Source organism: Spermophilus citellus (genome assembly GCF_964194105.1).
Source record: "Spermophilus citellus genome assembly, chromosome: 6".
NCBI lineage: Eukaryota > Metazoa > Chordata > Mammalia > Rodentia > Sciuridae > Spermophilus > Spermophilus citellus.
In genome coordinates this window covers 89,198,287-89,225,206 of record NC_138187.1, presented here as the reverse complement: position 1 = coordinate 89,225,206, position 26,920 = coordinate 89,198,287, and the positions used below count along the sequence as shown (strand labels likewise).

Here is a 26,920-nt window from a genome sequence, read left to right as displayed (position 1 = left end):
TTTCTAAATAAAAATACAAAAAAAAAAAAAAAAAAAGGGCTGGGGATGTGGCTCAGTGTTTAAGTGCCCTTGGGTTCAATCCCCAGTACCAAAAATAAATACATTAAAAAACAAACAAACAAAACCCCTTGCATTTCAAAATCACAAATCAGAAATATACAGTATTGATAAAAAATAAATTGATAGAAACCCCTGAGGATTTGAAAAACCTGCAACACCACAAAGTTTATTTAGGAGGTTTCCCTCTGAGACAAGAGTAGAATTTGAGCATAATACAGTGCCTACTTTGCCACCTGCATTTCACCATTTCTTTGCCAAAGTTAGCTTCTAGTACGGGGGCGGGGGCACACTAGGATGTCAGAAGATCAGCTGTCACAAAATCACTCGCTTGTCCTGTTCTTCAAAAATCCTTATTGAAAATGTATAGAGGTCATGCTGCTCTCCCCATGTTCCTTAGGGATTCCTAGGAATATGCTAGAGAAATACACGATCTGTAAGGCATATGATAACGCAAAGTCCAGGTTACATCTTGGACTGTTTCTGCCAACAAAATGAAACATCATAATTTCTGTTTCTACAAAGTCCCCAAAGCTAGAAGGAAGCCTCACCGTCAGCAAGTCCTTTATGTACACTGAGTACCTTCTGCAAGACTCAAATGAGGGGCGGGAGGGCCCTGCCTCAGGGGAGCCCTCCTGTTAGTGCCCCCCAGGAAGAGCACAGTCCTTAAATGTCTAGTGGCAGGCAGGGCTCCTCTCTGCTGTCCTTTGAAGTCCTGTTTGTTAGTTGGCCCATCAGTTCCTGTCTGCTCGGTAGCTGGTGAGCTCACATCCTGCAGAGTTTACTTTTAAAAAGAAAGGAAGAAAAAGTCACACCGGTGGAGCAGAGGCATCTGAAAAGACCCTCCCTGGCAGCAGTGACATAGGCTTCACCTTCTGTCACTGCCACTCAGCCCCACCTAGTTGCTTTCTGTCTCCAGGAAACACATAGACTGACAATGGAAAGACGAGGAGTGAAGTTGGAAAAAAGGTGAGAGGGGATAAAGAAAGTTATGACTAAACTCGCCAGGGACGTAACCAGAATGAGCACTCAGACCTCACGTTCAGCCAACACCAGCAGCTGTCACTCTCATCTATTAGAAACTAACCACTACTTTGTGGTTACCTAAGAGAAGCACACACACACCTCCAGGCACTCAAATCATGGTCACTGATGATCAAATAAACTCGCTCTTAATTGTAGCTTCTCTGACAAGGCCACATACACAAAGGAGTGTCTGCCAGAGACACCCAGCCAGCCAGGCTGAGTCACCAGGGCTGGAGGAAAACCGAGAGTCCCCTCACTCTTCTCCACTGTTGTCCTGTCACTCATTCTTAGTACCAGGAAGTGAATCCAGAGGCGCTTACTCACTGAACCACATTCCCAGGCCTTTTAAAAATATTTTGTTTAGTGTCAGGGTCTCGCTGAGTTTTGTAGGGCCTTGCTAAATTGCTGAGGCTGGCTTTGAACTTGTGACCCTCCTGCCTCAGCCTCCCGAGAGGCTGGGATTATAGGCATGCATCACCGTACCCAGCTCCTGTCACTAATTCTTAAAGAGCATCTTTTCTGGTGGAGATGACAGTGGGCTTATTTTATGCAGGCTCTGTGTAGGCAGTGATTAGGACTGAACAGAGGGTGCCACCGTCCCTGTGGTGGAAGGGAGGTGAGTGGTCTCTAACCCATAATGTTAGGAAAATGTAGATTTTTCAGAACTGGCTACAGCTGCCATCGTCCTCTCAGGTACGTTGGAGTGGTTGTGTTATTGATCACAGTACAGCAAAATTCCCATCTTTGGGGGAGCTCTCAGGAGATAGATTTGGGAAAAAAACACTATTTAATCAAAAGATGATGTGCAGTACATTTTTTCCATGGATATGTTACCGATGGGGAAAATCAATCTGAGAGAAGTTGTGCTGTTGGTCACAGAGCTCCCATTCTGAGTTCAACTCCTGCCACTTGACGTCCATCGTGGAAAATTCATGGATGGCCTTGTTTCCATCAAATTCAACTCAAGGGTTTTCATGGGACCAATTTGCCTCTTAAACAACTTAGCCACCCTGTCAGTCAAAGTCACGATTTGTCCTTTCTAATGATGCAATGACTACAGAATATGTTGGTGACAGTACCCGACGATACTATAATTAACTCCATGAGGATGAACTCTATCTAACTGACTCAGACCAAGCCTAGTAGCAAATTAAGATGATGGAAAATGGATCTTTACTTGTTGATTTGATCTATTCAGCTGGGCCTCACTATTAGAATTTATCTGGTGAGTGCCTGACCTTCTCTTTCACCTCACAGGAGGGATCCGACTCCCACCTTCCAATGTGTTCTGTCCACTTTCTTCTCCTGAGTGACAGGGCCTACTACTATGGTTTTCCTTGTTATTGATCCACAGGGGAGGGAGTGGCAGAGAAGTGTGAAAAAGGTGGTCATTTATTTTGATAACGCTGGCACTCTGGGAACTGCTCCCTAATTTACTAATGAATATTCATGACGAAGCACTGGCTACTGTGTTATTTTAGGAGCAGGAACCTGAGAAATGAGATGGGAGGAAGTGAGTTGGTACCCGCCATACTGGGTGCGCATTACTGAACTCACTGTTCATGATCTCACCAAGCCCCACACAAACTTTGAAAAATGGGCTCAGATCCTATTTTATAGAAGAGGCAACTGAGTCTTAAAGGAAAGTAGATTAGTATTTAGGTCTAAGAAGGAAGGATATTCTGACCAGGCTCCCACATGGATGAACCTGAGGACAGGTTCAGAAATGAGCCAATCACAAAAGGGACACATATCATATGATTTCACATAAATGAAGTCCCTAGAGGAGGCAAATTCATAGAGACAGGGAGCAAAGTGGGGGTTACCAAGGGCTTGGAAAGTGGGGGTAATCAGGAGCTGCTGTTCAGTGGATACAGATTTCTGCTCAGGACAATGAAACAGTTCTGGAGGTGGTTGGAGGTGCGGGGTTCATAGCAAAGGAAATGTTCCTGTCACTCAACTGTGCCCTTAAAAATGGCAGACATGGTCAGCTTCATATTATGTGTATTTTACCACAACAGAAAAATGGTTAAAATAGATTGTCCAAGGACTCCAGGCTACTGAGTGGCTAACATCTAATGCCAGCCATTGCACACATTGTTGTACAAGCCCTGGGGCTTATTATTTTTGTTGCCTGCTGTCTTTCTTTGTGATCAATTAATAGCAAACTCCTAACCCTTCAAAAACAAAACAATAAAATTGGGATCAGGGAAGGAGGAGGGACAGCCTCACCCCACTCTCCATCCAGGCTCAGGGAGAAAGAAGTGTCTTATGGGGTAAAGCAAGCTCAGGCTGCTGACCAAAACAAGTTTTGGTGTGGTGCAAGGAATGTAAGTACAGTCTAGGGGAGCTAGAACTAGAGTGGCTCAGAGAAGATGCTATCCTTAATTCTTGGTGCATTCATCTCAGCTACTGATCCCACTGCCCACCCACCCATTCACCCACTTCATCCACTAGTCCTACTGTGCCAGCTACATGCAAAGCACTGCAACAACCATGTATAAACAGCAATATGTTATTACAGTCTCTCTCTTCCAATGGCTTTGATTCTAATGAGATTGATTATAGGTCTTTGAAAAAAGCAATACACGAGTCTTGGACGATAAATGAGTCATGCATAAAGTTGTAGCACAGTCAGTTTACTAGGTTCTCAAAGCAGGGGGCGTCAAGTGGCCTAGGTGGGTTCCTGATGCCTAGTGGAGAAAGCAGTATGTGGTTGTGCATCCCACAGTGGGATTCGTTGGAGTCCCTCTCTACAGGACTTATGAGGGGGAAAGGAAGGAGAGACAAACCGGGAGGGTAGAATGCTCACCATGAGCCAATGTTCAGGACTGGACTGAGGCAAGGGCTCTAGGCAAGATATTCAAGATTGATTCTGAAATGGAGTGACAACAAGGAATCTGGAAATGTCTAGATCCCACAAAATTCTTGTTATAGCTATTCTCTTTTTTTATTGTGGTTAAAAATCACCTAACATAACATTCACTATCTTAATCATCTCAAGTGTATAGTTCAGCAGTGTTACTGATGTCATGTTGTTATGAATTCATCTCCAAAATGTTTTCATCTTGCAGATCTGAAACTCTGCACCCATTAATAAGGAACTTCCCATTCTCCCCTTTTCCAGACCCTGGTAACTTGGTGTTTCTATGAATTTGACTACCTTCCATACCTTAAATAAGTAGAATCATATAGTATTTGTACTTTTGTGACTGGCTTATTTCACATAACATTATTTCACATAACCTTGTCCCCAAGGTTCATCCATGTCACAGCACGTGAAAGGATTTCCTACCTTTTCAAGGCTGAGTAATATTTCATTCCATGTATAGAATTCATTCATTCATTCATTCATCTGTCAATAGATATTCGGATCATTTGCACCTCTTTGGCTACTTGAATATTGCTATTAATGAAGAGGAGTGTGCAAATACTTGGTCAAGGCCCTGCTTTCAATTCTTTGAATATGTTACCAGAAGTAGAGTTGCTGGATCATACAGTTGTTCTATTTTTAATTTTTTGAGGAACTGTCACACTGCTTAGCATAGCAGCTATATCAATTTACACTCCCTTAAAGAGTCCCCAAAGTCTCCAGTTTCCCCACATCTTTGCCAATGCTTATTATTTCCTGGTTTGGGGATAGTAAGCATCTGAATGGGTGGGAGGCAATGTCTTACCACGGTCACAATTTGCATTTTTCTAATGATTAGTGATGCTGAGCATCTTTTCATGTGTCTTTTTTTTTTTTGGTTACTTTTTCCTTTTCTTTGAAGAAATGTCTCTTCTAGTCCCTTGCCCATATTTTAATCAAGTGTTTTTTCTCTCATCAAGTTGCGTGTAGCTGTTAGTTTTACCATCATATAGTAAATCATTTTAGGCATACAAAAATATAAAAAAACTTAATGAACACTCTTACACCTATAATTCAACTTTAAAAAAACCCAAATGAATATATTTGAAGTCTCTAATGTCTACCACCTTGTGGTACCATCCATATTAATCACCAATTCCTTGGGAAAAATTTGGAGTTTATTATCCCTGCCATTTTATATGTAATACATAGAAAACCCATATCTATGTATTCCTAAAATATATATTCTGCAAATATCATGCTTTATGGCTTTAAAACTCAATATGAATCACTATGTATATTCTTCTGCAATTCCATTTATCATGTTTGCAAGATTCATTGTGCTGGAACACATAGTCTCATTTTATTCACTTTGAGCTCAAGCTTTTTGGTCTTAGGATTCCTTTATTCTCTTAAAAATTATTGAGGATGCCAAAGAGCTTTGGTGTATGTAGAATATGTCTATTGATATTTGTCATATTGGAAAATAAAACCGAGCAAAAGTTAAAATAATTTTTAATAAAAACCATTCCATAATACATTAAGAATAAACCATACATATGCTATGTAATAATTTTCCAAAGCATTAGAAATGTTGAAAAAAGTGGCAGTGTTGGACAGTTTTGCAACTCTCTTGAAAGTCTGGCTTAACAGAAGACAGTTGTCTTCTTGTAGTGGACTCTGTGTTCTTGTCACTATCAGAACACGCAGCCTCTGGAGTACTTCACTGAACAAGGTAAGACTGAGAAGGGGAGGCAGACCTTGGTACCACAGTGAAGTCAGTTAACTTTAAAAACTCACTGAAAGGGTCTCAGGGTATCCTTGAAAACAAATGTATTGCAAACTATCTGTTTTATTAATGTTCCAACCTTCTCATTTTATAGACCATACTGCCATGAACATTCTTGTAGCTGTTTCCTTAATTACATGTTTGCAAGTTCCCATAGAATACACACAAAGTACTAGAACTCAAAACTCCGGTGTACTCACATTTTGGCTTTGTTATTGCAAATAGTTCTCTGAAGTTGAAAATCTAAAAGCGTCTCATTAAATGTTTTCCATGCACCTACAACTTTAATCAAGATTTTCTCTGGCAGGCAGGGCCTGAAATGTGTTTACAATTTTAAAAATTAAATTATAACTAATAGTGTCTGGTAGGGAGAAGGGTCCCTAAAACAAAGATGTGCTGATGAACAATAGAAACTGCAAAGGGCAAAGCCACAAAAAACAGACTCCTGAAAAGTCCATTCAGATAGCTCTAGGGAAGAAAGACTGATTCAACCATTGATTAAATTCAGCTCTGTGACCTTTGGCAAGTTACTTTACCTCTCTGAGTCCAATTTCCTCATCTTTAAAATGGTACTATTTCATGATGTCAATGAATTAAAACACACTATTTCCAAGAAGATTATAGTCTCTTTGGGAGACTCAGTCACAAACAAGGAGTCACACACAGAGTAACAAGGCCCAGTCAGTACCAAAGCTCACATAGATCACTGAAGGAATTGTAGTCCTGTAGTTTTAGGAGAGAAATGGAGGTCAAAGGTGGCAATTAAAGGCAATTGGATTGGAGGTGGTAAGGTGGGGAAGTGAGATAGCATGAAAGCAGTTCCCCTTTTGATAGCTTGGTTCATTTAGAGGGTGGCAGCTAGTGCCAGGCCTGGTTAATGCTGTGGCTGCAGACTTTCCTCTCTACAGCTCTCAGTTCAGAGTGCCTCTGGTAAGCCACGCCCACCGCCCCCAGCTTCAGGAAGATGCTCAACTCATTCTTGCTCAGGGATTCTGTCCATTCTTGCTGGGGTTTCACAGAAAGTAAAAATGGAAGTTGGGTTGGGAAGACAATTGCGATATTGGACATTTCTTCCAGTGAGTCTCTTATTAGAATTTACTTTCACTGGGAAGAAAAACTATTTCCATTAAAAATAACCGAGTTTAATACTACAGACTCTGGGATCTGTTCACATCACCTACCACTGACATAAAGCAGAGTGGTTATTAGTATCTTCATAGCAAAACCTCTCATCTTTCTAAGCGATACAGGTACTAACTATTTTTAGGAACTTCTATTTCAGACAGCATAGATTCAGATGAATAACATCATCGGAAACAGACCACTAAAACAAAGATATTTACCCAACTAAAAATCTGTGTGATCATTTGGGTGGGAAAAAAAAAAGACATTCACTTATGCATACATGTGCATTATAAATAAAATGCTAAGTTCTGAGTAGAGTTTAGAGGAGTTTAATAGCTGATTTGAATCACCTTGAGGCTAATGCATTATACTAATTTTGTAACATCGCGGAAAGGTTTTGGAAGTGGATGCCCTATGATGGATTAAAGAAGAGAGCTCGGCTTAGGAATGACCTCTTCATCCATAGAACATCTTCACAAGACTTATTACCTTCTCCATATCCCTCCATTCTTCTCACTCTGTGAATCATGCTTTATAAGCGTAAATAATACCAGCTATATAGACCAGGCAAATTCATAGAGACAGAAAATAGAATGGGATTACCAGAGGGAGGCAGCAGGCTACGGGGGAGCTCCAGCTTGGGATGAGGAAGCAGTTGTGAAAATCAACACTAGTGAATCCAATTAATGCCACTGAATTGCACACTTAAAATGGAAAATTTCATTATTTTACAACAACATGCTAATTTTAATATAAAATAGAATTTTAATATAATTATAATTTTATATTTTATAAAATATTCACACTTATAATTGTATATTTCATATAATTTATATTTAAAATATAAATAAAATAGTTTTAATATAAATATAATTTCATGTGACTATGAATATTTATAATATAAAATATAATTTTGATATAAAATATAATAATATTTTACCAATGCATAATGTAAGTATTTGATTCACTACTGGGGTTCTTCACTTTACTTTTAATCTCAGTCCTGGTCTGTTTCCTTCCCTTTTTTCCTAATCAGGCTGTTCCACTCTTGTTTTCCTTCAGTCTCCAAAGCCATAACTCTGTTTTCGCTACCCCAGGTAGATGAGCTTGTCTTTTTTGAAAAAAAAAAAAATAGAAAATGAAAAAAAAATGATGTGAACAGATCCCTTCCCATTTATGTCACAAGACATAAATTAGCTCGGTGTCATTCTCTGTGTTTCAACTTCTCTGAGTCTTCCTGCGTCTGCTCCGACCCCTGTCCACACTCTGGAAATCCTTCTTTCCTTTGATCCCTGGCCATTTCCCTGGTAGCTCAGCCTCTTCTGCTCCCATTTACAGGCTCTCAGCTTCTGGTGCTGGTTCCCCACAGACGTGGACTTGCCTCCCTTTCTTCACCAGCAAGCTTCCTGGGCCATCTCTACACTCTCACCTTCCGCTCGCTCCTCTGCCTCTGCCATTTGGCTTCCACTGCTACCACGGCCGGTCCTGTTCTTTGGAAGGACACACTTGCTAACCCCCAGTGCCATCGGCTCCTTCTTGGTCGTCTTTCTCACTGTCACATGAAACAGTGCTGGTTCTGGATTCCCTTCTTCTCTCCTGCTCTCCTTCTGTGTGTTGGATGACTCTTCTGTTTTCTCGGTTGCTTCTGTTTCCTTCATTGAAACGTTATGGAATACACCCAGGTCCTGACTTGATTCCCTTCTTCTTGTCAATTCCGGCTGCTCTCATCCCTTTTGATGTCTTCAAGGATACCCTACCTCGTGGCGACCTGGAGAAGTACATTTCATCTTCATCTTTATCTTCAACTACACATCGAAATTTTCCCAATGCTCCACCAGCCCCTCATACACAGCTAGAAAGAAAAGGAGTTCCACCTTTTCCTCAAACACTGTGGCCTCTCCTCTCCCTCCTGTCTCCATCAGTGGAATTACTATCTACTGCGTCTTCCAAGATGGAAGTATTGGAACCAACTGTGTGTCAGTCCTCCTTTATCCTCATCTACAACATCCATCTATGAATGAGTTCTGTGGATTTTATGTGGTTATTTCTGTTGTAGTCCATCACTTTTCTTTGGCCTTTGAGCTTGGGAACTTTAGATATTTTCTCCAGATTATCACAATAGAGTTTTAGCTGGTTCCCACCCATCGTCTTTCCAAACTGCCGGTTCCTCCCCCACATCAACCATACAAGCTGTCTTTCTTAAGAATCGTTTCCTTGTTTAAAAACATGAAACAGATCCCCTTTGCCTGAAGTATAAAGTCCAGACCCATGAGTCACATGATCTCTTCATTATGCACCAACATCAAAACTCTGAATCTTTAAAGGGGATTCAATTGTGGCTAAAGATATACTTTAAACAAGGCCTTTAAAAAATGTTTTGGTTTCTTAAACTGTGTCTTTCCAAATAGACTTGGATTTGTTTAAAAGAACCTTAAGCATAACAAATCTTCCCTTGCACAACTGTAAAGATAAAAACAGACGTACAATATTAAAAAAAAAAAGCTTAGTAAACACACAGAGTAGACATATGCAGAAACCCACAAATGATTTAATTTGCAAAACCACAGCCTTAGCTCAACTAAAGTAAAGATGACTTAGATAAAATAGAACCAGAAAACTGAGATAAAAGATATGGGGTAAATAACTTCAGCTGATGGTTTAGCAAGCAAACATCATGGGTATAATACAGAGGTCTCAGAAACTACCTCAGTCTAGGAAGCCGCATATTGACTCCATAGGTCTCGGGAGCACCAGGCATGGAGGGGAACCACTGCTGGAATATTATCTGCTGGGCTATGTTCCTTATACTTGGGAGAATGTGGCTACCTTGACACAGGAAGAGAAAGAAGATTTTAAAGTTGAAGTTGAAGGGTCTAATTCCATATTTTCCTGTTTTTATTTCTATGCATGAAGATTTCAGAAAAAAAAAAAAAACTCTAAAGAGATGGTTTTTATCCTGAGGGTATCCGAAAAGGGGTCATAAAAAACTTCCTCTTAGAAATTAACTGAGGCTATTGCTTTTCCAGGGAAATGTTGAGAGAGCAGAGGAGGAAGAGAATGACCATGTACAGTGAGGCTGTCCCTCCAGAAGTGACATATGCAGAAGGTCGAAGGAAGGCAGGAAGTGAAAGCTTTCTGTCTGGCCTGGTCTGCAGGAAGCTCTTGAGCTTCCTTCTACTTATTTGTCTAGCTCCTAAATAACTTCAGCCACAGGCAATGCAAGATGAAGGACTAAACATAAAAGTGATGGATCCTCACGGTGAGTACGGATCACAACACTCAGGTTCCTTTCAGAAATATTCACTTAGGGGCAAACATTCACTGACCACCTACTACATGTCAGGCATGTGCTAGCAAAGGAACCCAATGGTGGAAAAGAGCCAGGTAATGCTCCCAGCCCTCCTGGAGGAAACAAGACAAGCATTCTGTGTCATCTGGGCCCAGTGCTGGAAGAAGGTGCCTTTCTGCATCAGTGAATCGTCTGTACCTTCTTTTAAAAATTCTTAATCATTATTTTGTAGCAATGGGTACCTATCTGATATTTTTCTCTCTTACTCTCCATAAAAAGAAAGCATAATCTAAAAGCAGGGAGTGCTCTAGAAGTTCTCCAGACCTCTTCACCCTCTTTCTTTTTATTCCATAGCACGTGTCCTCACCTAATATTATCTTATTCGGGCCAGGGTTGTGGCTCAGTGGTAGAGCGGTTGCCTTGCATGTGTGAGGCACTGGGTTCGATTCTCAGCACCACACACAAATAAATGAATAAAATAAAGATCTGTCAACAATTTAAAAATATTTTTAAAAATATTATCTTACTCGTGTGCTATTTATTCTGTCATTGTCTTTCTCCCTAAAAGAAAGTAGGCTTCATGAGGGCTAGTACCTTGTTCTTCTTTTTGCCCCTGTATTTGCCACACACTGAATAATGTCTGATGAGTTAGGTGCTTGATTAATTTATAGATTGAATAAAACCCAGCCTTCCCCCTCTCTATAAAAATTCCCCTTGCTGAAACTAATTAGCCACTCCAGTGTGCAAAGGAAATCTTAGCAGCACTTGTATTATTAAGAGGATTCACTTCCCATAAAATCCTAGTTGGCAAAAGTTCAGGTTCTGGAATGAAATGTAGCAAGAACTTTCTAGAAGATTGTGAGGTCAGGTGGGGAGCAGCATTCTAAAGCCCCCCTGCCCCCGCCATTTGTTGGGAAGTCTACTTCTTTCTTTTCTATTGTTTTTCAGTTTCTTCCCTTCCTCTACAACTGAGTATACAAATCCTCTAAAACTGCTGGCAGTAGAGAGACTCACACCATAGAACAAGGTCAACTTGGAAGACATATTAAATGGGGAGAATTTGTTTCTGGCCTTGAGACAGTGTATCACAGGTGTCTTGTATTTTGGTAGTTATTCTAATTCTTCTATGTATTCACTTTCAGGGCTAATATATAATTTTAATTAGTCAAGTCTCCAAAAATTATATATTTGCTAAAGTATGTAGGATCCATTGTATTTCTGATTGTATTTTAGAAATCAACCAAAAAAATCAGCATAGATTTCTTGAGATTTCAAAAATTAAGAACAGGAAAAATGTTTTCTTGAATTAGGGCATCTTGTAGAAAATTTTGGAACCCAGTGATTCAGGAACTGTTAAATAATAAAACTTCAGCATACAAAGGATTAGAAACTTATTGATTTATTTATATGAAAACTTACTGACTAAAAAACATTAAAAGGTTACATTGGACATTTGCTAAAAGTAATTTAAGTATATCTCATAATATAGCACAATATATAATTTTTCTAATTCTCAGAATAGCTCCATAAAGTAGAGGTTTAAACTTCAAAGTTATTACTCAAGAATGTTAATCTGGCTGCATTTCTTGCTCATTTTAAAATTAAACCTTCTTCTCAATAACTGTTTGCAAGTTATAGCAGTCTGTGTGTGTGTTCTGATAGAATTTTACTTGTGTGTGCAAGTGTGTGGTTTGTGTGAGTGTATGTGTGAGTGCGTGCGTGCGTGTGTGTGTGTGTGTGTGTGTGTGTGTGGTGCTGGGGGTTGAACCCACAGCCTTGTGTGTGCTCATTCTGTGCTCTGCCACTGAGCTGTACCTCTAGGCAGAATCTGCCACCCTAGTCTGTTTAGTGTATTATTAATATGGCATTAAAGACAAGAGAGAGTGGAAGAAAGAAGATGAAAGGAAAAGGAGGAAAGTTCAAGGAGTGAGTAATGAGAGTTTGAGAATTTAGATGAATAAAAGTCCAGAAAAATGGATTAAGGATTCTAAAAAGTATTTTCAGGTTTACTAAAAAAACATCTTTTAAATTTACAACATTGTGGCTGTGAAAGAAAATATGTGGAACAATAAACCCGATATTGGAATATACTAGAAAGGAAAAAGGCAGGGCAGGAAAGAAATGGGGTAGATGTTCACAGTCAAGAAAGAAAGAAGGACCAAAGAAGCAAGCTCTCCCTTGTCTGGGGGCCACAACTGTGTGATTCCACCTCCATGGAAACTTCTAGAGGATCCGGTCAGTGAAGAAACCCAAAGCAAACCACTGTGGCAGTCTCCTCTCTCCCTCACAAGTTTTCTTGGATGAGAAAAAACTTGGGGAATTCTGTGCATTTTTTCAGTCTTTTATGAGCCTCTCTGAATACCTGAAGGTATTTTCTGCTGTTTGAGTTTTGGTGGAAAGTGCTAGGGAAAGACCTAGAAACCAGTCTAGGTCTAAGCAGAGCTCCTGGCTGGCTGGATGCTGCACTAGATTGAGTGTTTTCTCTGCTACTAAAATGAGTAACATCGAGCAGCAAAACAAGGAACTCTGCCCCAAACAGTGACTGAGATTTACAGAGGAAAGGAAGTCTCAAAGCTCACTTCTTAGAATTAATACCAAAGTGAGGCTGTATTTTTTAAAAGGGAATTTGTTGATACAGCGTATTACCAAATTCAGGCTTAGCTCAGTGGAGTGATAAGATCACAGACTATGACATCAAACTGCCTTTGTTTAAACCCCTGTGACTTTGAACAAGCCCTTTAACCTCAGTCACACTGTGTCTTGTCAATCACAATCAAGCATGTGCATGCACGCACACCCATGGACACACACGCACACACATGCACACACAGTTTCTGGAGTGAATAAATGACAGCTTGGACTGTGAACTGGGAGCCCCCAGTTCTTCCCAGATCAGCAGCAACTTCCCTTTGCCCAACTTCTCCCCAATCCACTGGGTCCTGGGGAGGTCACCCGTGGAGCACTGCCTGGTGACTGAGGTGAGGCTGTGTTTATTTGGTTGCTAGGAGTCCCTCCATTTGATTCCAGGTCAGGAGTGCCCTACTGGGTGCTGCCTCCCACATATCTGTGGATGCCCATGGCTGATGATCGGCCACTCTCTCTTGTCACTGCTTCTCTATACCTCAACCACTACAGAAGCCTTGTTGTCTTACACTGAATTGGATTTTCTGTTTTACTTCCTATCTTTGTTTGATTCATGCCTTTCATTTTTCTGGAGCAGCCTCCTTTGCCACACGGTCGTCTTAGCCCAGCTTTGGTTTCAGCCCGCTACAGCTACAGCTAGCCCCCCATGGCCCTGACTCTGCTGTGTCACACCGCCTTCTTCCTGTTTGGGGTTTCCTGGCCTTTCCCCTAGGTACTCTGCCATGCTGTCATTTGTCTACTGACATGTAATACGCATTTGCTCAGGACTTTCCTTGCGTGTGAGACTCTCTGCTAAGGGCAGGGACTACGCTGCAGAGGCGCAGAGCCTGTCCCCAGGAACCACGGTTGTGTAAGAGTGCCATCATTGCTGCCGTCTCTGTACTCAGGATGCCTTGGCACGTAGAGGGGGACACATTGACATAGCTTGTGGGAGCCTTCACAGAGGAGGTGACATCTCAGTGGCTAGCAAAGTGACTGCGAGAATGGGAGCAGTAAAGTCTGTGATGGGGGAGGAGGTAGCTGTGCTGACACCGAGGATGTCTGGAGAGCGACAGGGTGCTGGAGGATTCAAGACCATGGGAATGCAGATCCAGCAAGCAGAGCAAAGATCACAAAGGACTTGGCAATCCTTGTGAAAGGTCTGGATTCTATTTTGCAGGTGATACAGGGCAACCAAATGGTTTTAAAGTAGAGAGTGGTGAGCAGATTTTTTTTTTTTTTTTAAATAGGGATCCTGCTATCAGTTACCCAAAGAGTGAAACCAGTCTCAATGTCAGAAAATAAGTGACATCATCTTTATGAAGACTAAATATTTATAGACTAAATATTTGTGCCAGATGTTTCCAAACAGGGCTGTCGCAGCCTGTCCTATGCCCCCAACTCTCTTGCAATGCCACTCTGCATCCCCCTTCCCTTGATCCTGCCTGGCCTGTTTTCCCAAGTGACCTCAGCAAAAGTGGTGCAGCGGTGAAACTGCCTAGTTTGGGCCTTAAGAGGCTTGAGCTTTTGCGTTTGTGTGCTAGTAACCCTCTGGAGTGGGGTGATGCCTGCCTTCCAGCAGTGCCCACCAAAGGGCCAGCTGTGGGAATGGTACAATCTCAGATATGGCTGCAACCTCAGGAAGACCCCCAGGGACATCAGGGGAGCAGAACCACCCAGGCAAAGCTGGCCCAATTCCTGACCCAGGGAATCATGAACAAATAAAATGGTGTTATTTTAGGCCACTAAATTTGGGCGCAGTTTGTTCCACGGTGATTGATATCCAAAGCAATACTCTGGGGTCAAATACATACATGTCAAATAAATAACAAACTGTACCCCTGACAATTCCAGGCCAACAACCTGGTCCACTGTCCGTATATCAACTTTTACTTCATTCTTAATTACTTGATACCAAATCCCATTTCAAGCCGATGTCACACTTAACTGATTAGGGTTTAAGCTTTTTAAAAAGGGGTTCTTAGAAAATGTAATCCTCTGATTGTGTCTTGCAAAAAAAAAAAAAAACTAAGAAAATGTGCATGGCGTGTGGATTAAAATCTCCTGGAATTTGGATTGGATTTTCCTATTGGTAATTTTAAGACAAATATCCAAAGAAGTGTGTATTTCACTCTTTGAATCTGTAGAATGTTTGAATTTCTCTCAAGGTCTAGAGATTTCGACTGAGACATCTATGCTATTTTTTCTGTAAGGAGATATCTACAATCTTTTTCCAGGGGAAAATTGATTTTATTCATTTTCATAAATACATAATCTCTCTGTTCTGAATTTTTCCAGTTTGTTCTCCAATAAGAAAGGTTTGTGTCTGCCTTTCATTTCTATGGAACTAACAGAATTCACATCCGATGCTCTGTGCCGACATTTCTATTTGCCAGCTCCAACTATGAGCCACTGTTAATGAATGAGTCGCATCTCACTAATTTCTAAAATGACCACTAATTTATATTTAGAGATACTTGCCTTTTTGGGTCAGTGAAGTCCATTTATTTCATTTAAATAAGTAAGAAGCTTTTTTCTCCTTCTGAGATGCTGTACTTTCCTAAAGCACCTTTACTCACAGAACTCAAGTGTACTATAAATATTAACAAATCTCAACACCCAGAAACCAGGACAGACACTCAGCAGTGAGATCCTTGCTCCCTACTGGAGCAGAGGCAAGAAGGCCAAGAGTCTTGTGCTGTGCCTTCTACAAATACCTCAGCTGACTCTAGTGAGAATTGCACAAGTTATTTCCCAATGAATAATTTTCATCAACATTAAAAAGGTTTTTAATAAAGTTGCACATGAGCAATTCAATTGTATTTAAAGGGGTTGAGTAACTCAGGTTCTTCTTATGAAGGAGATTCTTTTTGTTTGTTTGTTTTTGTTACTAGGGATTGAACCCAGGGGTGTTTAATACTGAGCTACATCCCAAGCCCTTTTTATATTTTGTCTTGAGACAGGGTTTTACTAAGTCACTGGGGCTAGCTTTGAACTTGTGATTCTCCTGCCTTAGCCTCTCCAGCTGCTAGGATTACAGGCCTATACCATCATTCTCAGCTTAAAAGAGATTCTTTATGGCTATTGTTACTATTACCCTTCTGTAAAGCCTATGTCTAAATAAAATGTATACTAACATTTTTTGGATGACTAATGCAGAAGAATTTAAAGTGTTCCCATTCATAGAGACGATTCCATCATCATTCCATTCGTCATTACCATCACCACCAGACGGTAGTGTTCACGTTTGTTGTTCTTGTTACAATATTAAATTTTAATTTCTAAAATCAAAATAAATTGCAGTTAAATGATATCCATGTCTTGGTGAATGGATTTCAGTTTCATGGGGAAGGGTTACAACTGTCATTAATGGTCACTTTCTCTAATTTACACCTACCAGTTGAGAGTTACAATATGACAGATTAACTATTTCTTCACCATCCCAGCTGCCCAGGTGAAATCCTGGCCTGATTGGACTAGGTGAACACCAAATGGACACCCGAAAACCAGCTACAGAATATGAGTGTCAGGGAGAATCCTATGGATCCCTAATGCACTCATTCACTCTATGGTCAATATGGTAAAATTGGAAGCAACATTGTCTTCTCCTACTTCTGATTTCCTATCTGCCTTTGCTGTTGGCTGGCTCTGAAAAGACTTGCGTGATCACGGTGGAGCAGGACCAGTGATGCGACAGCAGCCTCAAGTCCTCTCTTGGGACTCTTCTAAAAGAGACAATCTAATTTGCATTCATAATACCCTTATGTGCCAAATGTCCCAGATCACTGCAAGGAAACTGAAGAGCAGCGAGGAGGGGAGATCTGGAGAGAAAGAGAGCAGACCCTGGGCAAACAGAAATCCACACACACCCAGGGCTGCTACAGACCTGGCTCCATAAACCCCTTCGCAGGCAGATTTCCCTAAAATTCACCTTGAGAATCTGGACAGAAGTCAACAGTGCATTCTGTTTATTGGTCTAATTTTTAATGATTAGGTTCTGAAAACATGATGTTCATGCTTAGAAACCTCCGCATTGGTGACTGGAGGAAAATAAAATATCTTCCCTGGCTGCGGACTTCACGAGATTCCTCAATAAGCACTAGCCTGAACTCTGTGCCAAGAAGTAAAGTGAGAAAAAGAATTAGGAGACTTGGTATGTGCCTTAGGCAAGCATACTCGGGAGACGATAATTGAATTAAAATACCATTATCCAGCTCCAGTAATAAGCTAGATAGAAACTACAAGTCTCTAGAGACATAGGAAGCAGAAGAGGGAGAATAAAATGCATTACAGGGGACTCAGGAAAGATATAACAGGTAGAGATAATTTAAAAAGAATTGCCAATAAGAATTTCAAGTAGCTTTCTCTTTGAAAAGGGGATGTCAACACGCTTGACACTTGGGGGCCACCATAGGTCACTATTTCCAAAAAGAAAGGATACTTTCCATGGTGATGTCATAGGGACCAGAATGCACAAGATGCTGAGTCTTACCTGGTAGGAAGTGTCACTCCTACTCTGCAGGCAAAGATGAGTGTAACTTTTGCTTGCTCTCACTTTACCCTGTGCCCGCAATTCCAGGAGGAAAATGTCACAGTGAAGACACAGTGTGCTTGAGTACTGTGGCTGCAGCATCCCACAGAGGTCCCCATGGTCTTTTGTGGCAAGAGACAGGAACCTAAGTACAGGTTTCTATATTGCTCAAGCTCTGGCTTAGTTGTTAGGAACCCATACCAAGACTCATTTCATTTTATTATTATTTTTACTTTTTAATTTTTTTCAGCATAACCCTTTTATGCTTTTTCTAAAACTCCAATGAGATATAATTGACATATAATAAGATGTACAAACCTCAAGTGTATAATTTGCTAAGTTTTGACACAGGTATATACTGAAATTACTATCATAGTCAACGTAGTGACAATTTTATTTTATTATTACCAGGATTTGTTTTTAATCTTTTTTTTACAAAGATTTTTTTTCCTTTGGTTTTATTTTATTTTTTTGATTTTTATTTATTTTCTACGTTTAAGAGAGTCTTCTAAATAGTTTATTGCTCTTACTTTTAGTTTTCTTTGTCTTTATGAATCCTCTTACTTATTTTATCTTTGCCATGTGTCTATCATCCCAATTCTTGAATTTATTCTTTTACTTTTTAACTTCCTTATGCTTCACTGCTTTAATGAATTTTAAAAATAATTGTGATTTCACTCTAAAGAATCCCTAAGATACTTTATTATTTAATTAAAAAAACTATTTCTCCCTTTTGATCCTTTAATATTTTCTCTTTATTTAATTGACTCATTCTTTTGCTTGTAGCAGATTTTGGAATATTTTAACATGAGCTTTTATTTCATTCTTCCTTCTTTTTTCCTCTTATAATTGACATTAGAACCACAGGCAAAGTGAGATGCAATGAGGAGGACAGAGGAAGAAAATCACACCAGAGACAGGAGGGGATGGTCTTTTTCTTGAAAAAGGCAACTCCCCCAATTTTTTAGTGGGTATACTGGGAATTGAATTCAGGGGCATTCAACCATTGAGACACAACCCCAGCCCTATTTTGTACATGATTTAGAGACAGGGTGTCACTGAGTTGTGTAGTGCCTTGCCATTGCCAAGACTGGCTTTAAACTTGAGATCCTCCTGCCTCAGCCTCCTGAGCCACTGGGGTTACAGGTGAGTGCCACTTCCCCGATTTTTGAAAGTATAAATTCACAGTAGCTGAGATTAGTGCAGTTGGGGGCAGCAAATGTCTCCCATCACCTTCACTTCCGATTTCTAGTAGAATTCATTTAGATAATTTTAGATGGCCATAGACAAAAGTTTCTGGGGCTATAATGATTCTGCTGTGCAGATATCGAATCTTTATCATGTCGGATTAGGCCCCTACTTCCTTAACAAGACCCCTAAAGCACAAGAAATAAAATCAAGAATCAATAAATGGGATGGATTCGATCTGAAAAGCTTCTTCTCAGCAAAAGAAATAATCAGTGAGGTGAAGAGAGATCTTACAGAATGGGAGCAAATTTTTACCATACACATATTAGATAGAGCACTAATCTCTAGGGTATATAAAGAACTCATAAAACTTAACACTAAAAAAACAAATAACCTAATTAATGAATGGACTAAGGAACTGAATATACACTTCTCAGAAGAAGATATACAATTGATCAGCAAATATATTAAAAAATGTTCAAAATCTCTAGCAATAAGAGAAATGCAAATCAAAACTACTCTAAGATTTCATCTCACTTCAGTCAGAATGGCAGTTATTAAGAATACAAGCAACAATAAGTGTTGGTGAGGATACGGGGGAAAAGGTACACTCATACATTGCTGGTAGGACCGCAAATTGGTGCAACGGATCTGGAAAGCAGTATGGAGATTCCTTAGAAAACTTGGACTGGAACCATCATTTGACCCAGCTATTCCACTCCTTGGTTTATACCCAAAGAACTTAAAAACAGCATACTACAGTGACCCAGCCACATTGATGTTTATAGCAGCACAATTCACAATAGCTAAACTGTGGAACCAACCTAGATGTCCTTCAATAATTGAATGAATAAAGAAAATGTGGTAATATGCATAATGGAATATTACTCAGCATTAAAAGAGAATAAAATCATGGCATTTGCAGGTAAATGGATGGAACTGGAAAATATCATGCTAAGAGAAGTAAACCAATCCCATAAAACCAAAGGCTGAATGTTTTCTCTGATAAGTGGATGCTGATCCATAATAGGGGTATGTGAAGGAGGAAGCATGGGAGGAATGGAGGAACTTTGGATAGGGCAAAGGGAAGGGAAGGCAAGGGAGAGGGCATGGGGGTAGGAAAGACAGTGGAATGAGATGGACATCATTATCCTAGGTACATGTATGAAGACACAAATGGTGTGACTTACTTTGGGTACAACCAGAGACATGAAAAACTGTGCTCCATTTGTATACTATGAACTGAAATGCATTCTACTATCATGTATAAAAAAATAGAACAAATAAATAAATAAATTTTTTAAAAATCACTAGATTGAGATTCCTTTCTTCTAACACAGCATGCAGTTCCATAGACGTTGCAGATTCTGAGATTTATGGCACATTTTATTTATTCCACTAATACTAATTGAGCACCTACTCTGTGTCAGAGGCAGTTCTGGGGGTGCACCAAGGAATAACAGAGGTGTGGCCCTGGTGTGGCCTCTGTAAGGAAATCTAAAAGTAAACAATGGTACCTGCCATAGCTATTATAAGTGTCCTGTGGCTAATGTTTATTGATGGTTACTGTAGGCCACGCACCATGCTAAGCACTTTAAATGGATGATTCAAGATCTCTGAGGAACATATGGAGGTTATACTTGGAGAAATATGACATATGGGGCAGGACAGGAGAGGCTGGGGAAGAAGAGAATTAGGACCTTCTGATCCCTGCTAAGGAGTCTGGGCTTCACTCCAAGATCATGGGGCAGCCATGGAGAACTTAAAGCAAGAGAGCGATACACTCAAATTGGGGTTCCAAAGGGTCCTTCCAGCAGAATCATAGGGAACCATCCTGAGTAAGCATGATTAGTGAGAAGCTTCAGGCATTAACCCTTAGAGTAATGGTGGTGCCCCATAAACAGAGAGGTAGTAGGGGCGGAAAGTGTGGAGCAACAGGCAAAACAGGGTGAACGAAGAGAATGTGTATGGTTTTGGCTAAGCTGTGGAGGTGGAGGAAAAAGAGCAAGAGGGGTGGCCAGGGGAACAACCTCTGAGGGCTGAGGAAGCCAAAGAGTCTAGCCCCAGGTGGAAATCATGGACTTATGGAATCAGAACAGGAAGAACACCCTGATCTCAGGTTTCCAACAGGTGATGGCAGAGCCAGCCACTGCAGAAAGCAAGAGGGGAAAACTTGGAGCAGAAAAGGGAAGATGGTGCTTTTAGTTTGAGATACATGGCATTAGATGAGCCCATAGACTACCTGGGGGGAGGATCAGTAGGAATGTGGGTCAATAATGGTTGGGTCCTGGTCAGCAAGGAGACACCTGTTGGGGTGAATGAGTGAGGCAACTGAAGAGCATCAGAGATTCCTGGTTGATGGAAGGAGAGGAGGAGCTTGCAAAGAAAGGGATCGGAAGGCAGAGGAATGGAGGGGAGCATGGGAGTCAAAGGAAGAGAATGTTCCAAGGACACAGGAGTGCTCAGTAGCATGGATGCAGAAAGTCCATTCAGGCAGCAATAAGGAATGGGAGCATGATAGTCTCTGAAGGGTGGCAGAGGCAAGGCCAGGTGTTTGGGGGCCCAGATATGGGCCCCGAGAGAACAGAGGAAGTGATGCAGAGAACAATTTGAGGAATTCTGAAGAGGAGAGGAGGAAGCAGCTGGAGGAAGGCAGAAAAGGATGGCCTTTTAAGCACAGAAGGAAGGGGCTGAAGCATGTCTAATGCAGCAAGAATGTGGCTTGTCAGGAGCAGGGGAGGAAGATGCAGGGAGAGAGGAGAGAGTCCCAGGACTGTGATTCCCAAGAATGAGGAAGCAGGGGCCCTGGGCATAGTGAAAGTGAACATGGGACACCTCTGGAAGGGAGGCCTGTCCTTTGCTGTTGTTGTGAGGGGAGAAAGGAGTGAGAGGGTGGATCTAGAGGCAGTTAGGTGTGCAGTCCTGTGGTCACAGGGTTGGGGAGTCCTTGTGGGGAAAATATTTTCCATGTGAAGCAGGAAGCAAGGCAGCCTGATGATGGTGAGGGGCGGAATGGTAGTGACCAAGGGAAGTCTGCAATAGCTGGTTCAGGGAGCAAGAGGGGTGGCCCAGGGAACACCTGAGGGCTGAGGAAGCCAGAGTCTAGCCCAAGTTGGAAATCATGGACTTGCGGAATCATGAATTTGCATAGTTATATAATTTTTTTTTCCAGTACACCTATCAGCCTATGGCTAGATGCTGGAAAAAATAGACAATTGGGTGCAATAGTGACCTCAGTTTAGCAAAGGAAAGCACATCTCCTCACAGCCCTGTGAGGTCCAGCCACTGGACTTGTCTTCCCCATCAGTAGTGGGGAGGCTTCCATGGAGGGACAAGCTGCTACGTTTTGTCTTTGTCAATCTCACATTGAAAGATCTCTGGTCTGTAGAAGAGATATTATTTCTTCCTAATTGGCCTAGTTCTTTATGAAGCTGAAGGGTTACACCTCAAAGTTTATATTCTTTCTAACAAACAAGGAACATGGTTTTGATGCTCCCTAAGAAAATATCTTCTTCTCCAAACTGTCCAGTCCAGTGATGAACAGACTTCAGGAATAAAACCCAAGAAGGCATAAATAGAATAATAAATGAGGAACCAAGAATTCAGGGTTCAATGCTACCAATTTGTTGTGTGACCCTTGATCAAGTTTCTTACTCTCTACCAAATTCATCTGTCTTTTGTAAACCATCAGGGATGGACCTGTGAGTAATTGATTCTCTGGGTGCAGGCCTGTGTCACTGAGCACGGTCAACAAATGCCACTTTCTTTTCCATTTTGCCTTCTTCTCCTCCTCACTCCAAACTTGCTTGTTTCTATAACTTAAAATAACAGTATAGAAAACTAAATGCTTTATGTCCATAATGTTCAAACTTTTAGGTAAGAAACAGGCTTATTATGCTTCAAACCAAACAATACAAAAACACCATGAAATAATGACGCTTATTACATGGAATGAATTCAAGTATTTTCCTTCGTATGCCATTTCGTTTTTAAAAGACATGCTTGCCTCCATCCAGTAAATGAATGTCAGAAGCCACCAAATGGACTGAGTCTTACAGGTTAAAGTAATGTTTGTAAGAAGGCTGTTTTTGTACAGCTGAAAGCATCTAAATGGGTGTACAATGGAAAACGCTGAAGACTACTACCTTGAAAAATGCTGAACATGTAGTTAGAGGAACCTCTCCCCAAACAGCAAGGGAGACAATATTTCAGTTCATTTTCATGGGAGACTCAACTTCTTGCACAGCTGGGCTGTGTGGAGTAGTTTTTCCTGGGCAGGAACTCCCAGCTTTCAGTTTGCATTGGAAACTACCCCACTTGGGCAGCAGGCTACTTTCTCAGCACTCCCTGTAGCATCCACTCAGTGGAAGCAACTCAGAAGGCTGGGGATGGAAAAGGGCAAGACAGACGAGGGTCTGCTCTTCGCACTTTCAAATAAAGAGTGCTGGTTAAAGCCACAATACACACAACAACAACAACAACAACAATAACAACAATAATGCAACTCACCAAAGTAGTCTGAGAAGTAGCTGTGACACAGAGTCACTTCATGTGGAAAAGGCACACAGAGGACTGAAATGGTGAGTTATTTCCCCCCTTCACTTATTTTTTTTTAATTGTTAAACATTTTTCTCTTACTGAAAAAATTTAAAGGAAGATCAGAACTTCAGAGAGAGAAGCACCTAATAGTTCTGTTGTATGGAATGCCTACACACTTCAAATGTAGATAGCGAATTTGATGTTATGCACATTTTATCACAATTTATAAGAAGTGAATTGGCCAGTCATTTGCCACTGTGGTTGACAGCAAATCAGTGGTGGACACTCAAGCTTGACACTACCTCCTACAAATTACAAAGCCCCAGCAAGTGACTTAACATCCGCTCTCCCTGCCCCCCCCCCCCCACCCCTAGCCTGTTTCTTCATCTGAAAAATAGAAGTAAAAATATGTAATTTGTAAAGGCTTTATGAAGATAAAATATGGTGGTAATGTTTGTCAAATATCAACAAAATTCTGAACCTAATTGCTATCAGGTAGATAGTAAATAATAATGACTGCTTCAATTTGCTCTGCTTCTTATCATCCATATTATGAGCTTAATTCAAAAGCTAATATCAACCTACAGCAATTCATAGAAGGATATGCTGCCAAAGTGAAGAGATTTAAATATCTGCTAATTTTCCAGGGCAGAAGTGTATGCTTCTGGGTTTAGGAAGCTATTCCTAATTTCTGAAATGTCAGATTCTCATTTTACCTTGAGAATATAGTTAGATGACCAAATAGAGTAACTGGAGTTTTTGTGTAAATGACAAGTTACAATAAGGTAGAAAACATTTTTAAATCATTGCCAGGGAAAACCTTTTAATTCACTTTCTGCCAAACATCATGCGTTTCTGTAAGTTTCTGGTTTAATATCTAGGATAAGTATGGAAATGATAAGTGGGATGAAAACTGCTTAGAAACGAAATGCTTAAAGTTTGAAAATTATGAATAGGAAAAGAAAGAATGAGTTTAATGACGTGTGTATATGTATATATACATACATATACATGCATGTATATATACACATATGTACACATCACCATAAGACTAATTCCTCTACTTTCATTATAGAGTTAATTGTGAGAATACATATACATATATATGCATATATATATAATTCTCATATCATCTGTGTCATTGGGACTTTTCATTATATAACAATGTTGTTTTCAACAGTTTTTGTAGAAATTACTTTGAAAATTGAAATCATCTGAAATTAAATACAAACTTATTAACAAACTGTCATATGACATTAATATATCAGCAATATCTTTAGGGGCAAACAACATAGTCACTAACTCTAAAACATTAAACACATTAAAAACAGGAAGTACTCATTCAAATTCCTACTTTAAAGAAAGGCAACTATACCATAATTAAATATTGTACTTGATGGAGAGATCTGTCTGTGGAGGTTTACTCTGGAATCCCTGAAGTTATAGACTTATACCATAAGCCTTCATTCTTGAAAGAAAATCCTGGACTCAGGGAATTCATTATATAGGGAATTTGATCTTTTCCACAGACAAGGAGAGAGAATGTGTTACAACAGAATGAGGGGCCTTTATAGAAATTTCAGGGGCTTCCAATACCTGCTGTGAACAAGAGAAAATTGAACATCAGTGTTGGAAAGGATCATGAGATTAGAGGAAGAGCCCAGATGTGAACAACTGAACATCCCTGTAATCCCTGAAGGAGAAGTGAGACAGCAGGAGGAATCCAAGTGTCAGCAGTGGTAGCGTCTGCCATGCACTGACTCAGAGCAAAGTCTCTGTTATAGGAGGTAGAGCTGGTGGGAGAGAAGGTGTAGAAGTCTGCTTAAGAGTCATTGTGAGCCACCATAACACGAGACAAGACAGTAGCGGAAGTGAACATGATGAAGTGGATGGCAACAGAAACCTTCCCTGGAAGTTGACACTTTAAAAGTGTAGAAGACAATCGTGAGACACTAACAAAAGCCTGTGATGCCAAACAGGTTACACTTGAAATGAAAAATAAAAGCTGGTAAGAGAAAGGAAAACAAAAAACTTAATTTAGATTGAATTGCTAACTCGTGGGACTCTCTGGGTTTCAGATCTTCCTATACCCTCTCTTTAAATATATGTTCATTCAATCAGCAAAAGAAAGGGACTAACGAGATCTTTCTGTGGTAGACACCTGCATCAGACAATGGCCCTGATCTCTGAAAGATTTTAAACAGCTGTGCATAAACTTCAAAAGTAATTTGCAACCAAATTAGTAAATGTCACCCTTCTTCCCACTAGACACAGCACTTTCAAGAGATGAAGCATCCGCAGTAAGTCTGCCATTTTACCAGTTAACCAAAGATTGGTGAGGGGAAAAAAAATGAAGATGTTCATTCACAGGTTGGGATGTGGAATGGGTCAAAGGACCCAGGTCCCTGTTCATAGGGCTTCTCTATAAAGCAGCTCCAGTCAGGAAAGGACCAGAGGTGGCCATCCCTTCTAGAGAAACAAAGCAGGGACCAGAACAACTGATGAAGCCTCCCAGAGGAGACTACTGAATCTTGCTGCTTTAAACTTCTCTTTGCAAATTGAAAGGGGCAATGAAGAGGAAGCAGACAGAGTATGCAGGCAGACTCCCCAGGTCCTGTGGGCACTTCATTAAATAATTTTGCAAGCTGGTCTGTGCTCTCAAAGGGCACCTGTGACTTGAAGGACCATTTTGTATTGGGCACAGATGGGCCATTTTCCCCACTGACAGGCACAGCCCATAGAGTAGCATTCTCTCCACCTCACCGCCCCCCTCCTCAGCTTTTGCCATGGCTGAATAATCTTTTATTAGCACCACTTCCAGCCCACATAGTGTCAGGACAACTGGAGGACAAGGCAGCTCTGTGGCAGTCTCCTTGCAGAAATGACCAGAATCTCCTTTCACTCTGGTGGCAAGTGCTCGGGCCTTTAGCATTAAAGTCACTCTCACATTGATAACTGCTGGCTCTTAAAAATTCAGTAAAATCAAGATTTAATCTCACAAACTACACTTTAATAACCTGTGGCCCCCAAAGCTGGAAAACAATGTTGCTCAAGGTCACAGGCTTCAGCACCCAGACTTCCCCCCACCCTTTAACAAAGCTGCTTCTCACCCACCCCAGGCCCTTGGAAAGAAACTTGGTTTGTTTAGAAAAGTGAATGTCCGCAGCCCGGTTTGCTGCTCCAGCAATTTCCCAGAAAACCAGGTGGTCATCCCCAGAAAACACCCTTTCTTACACATTTTTGCGATCAGTATAAAAACTTTCACCTCCCTCCCTCGGCTTCAGCCCGGTTAGTTCAGGTGAAAGGAGAGTAGGAAGGAGGCGCCCTCAGCCCAGCTAGGCGGCCAGCACCGGCCACCGCCACAGTCACGGTCACCAGCACACAAGAAACCCAGACGGGGTGGGCGAGCCCCAAAGTTGGCTTTGGCTCTAGCTTTTTTTTTTTTTTTTTTTTTTTTTCCGATTTCGTTCTCAGCCCTGCTTCCCGCGGCAGCCTTAGCCCCCTTCCAGGAGCAGTTCCGAGGGACACCCGGGTGGCCCTTCCCTCCCGGGTCCTGGCACCTGGCACCCTCCCTCCCCGCCCGCATCGCAGGGCGCAGGGGTCCTACCTGGTGGCGCAGCCCGGGTCTGAACGCCGCGTCGCTGCTGCTCTGGTGGCGCGGGCACTGGCACGGGTCTGGCGCACCGCGGGTGCGCCCCGCGGGTGGCGCCGGCCAGGGGGCGCTCGTCGCCCTCTCTCCCGCCGCCCGGCAGCCCGAGGGGGACCCGGCCCCCTGCTCTAGGACGCGCGCTCAGCCGCGCACTATCCTCGGCAGCCCAGCGCCTTCTGCCTTCCCCCTGCTCATCCTCTCCCCACCCTCCATCTTCACTCCTTACTAGCCACTTGTGGACCAGAAGACCGTGG

At 41.4% G+C, this 26,920-nt stretch overlaps 1 long non-coding RNA gene across 2 annotated transcripts; it reads right to left on the bottom strand.

Annotated features, from left to right (window-relative positions):
* Positions 1-218: 218 nt before the first annotated feature.
* Positions 219-26,920, bottom strand: LOC308651412. Of its 2 annotated transcripts, none has more exons than XR_014022546.1 (3): positions 1,063-1,402; positions 609-841; positions 219-491 (listed from the first exon to the last, which is right to left on the bottom strand). It is a non-coding gene; the product is annotated as an uncharacterized lncRNA (long non-coding RNA). The 2 variants fall into 2 exon arrangements; XR_014022545.1 differs by lacking the exon at positions 1,063-1,402 and adding an exon at positions 26,625-26,920 and having other exon boundaries at positions 222-491.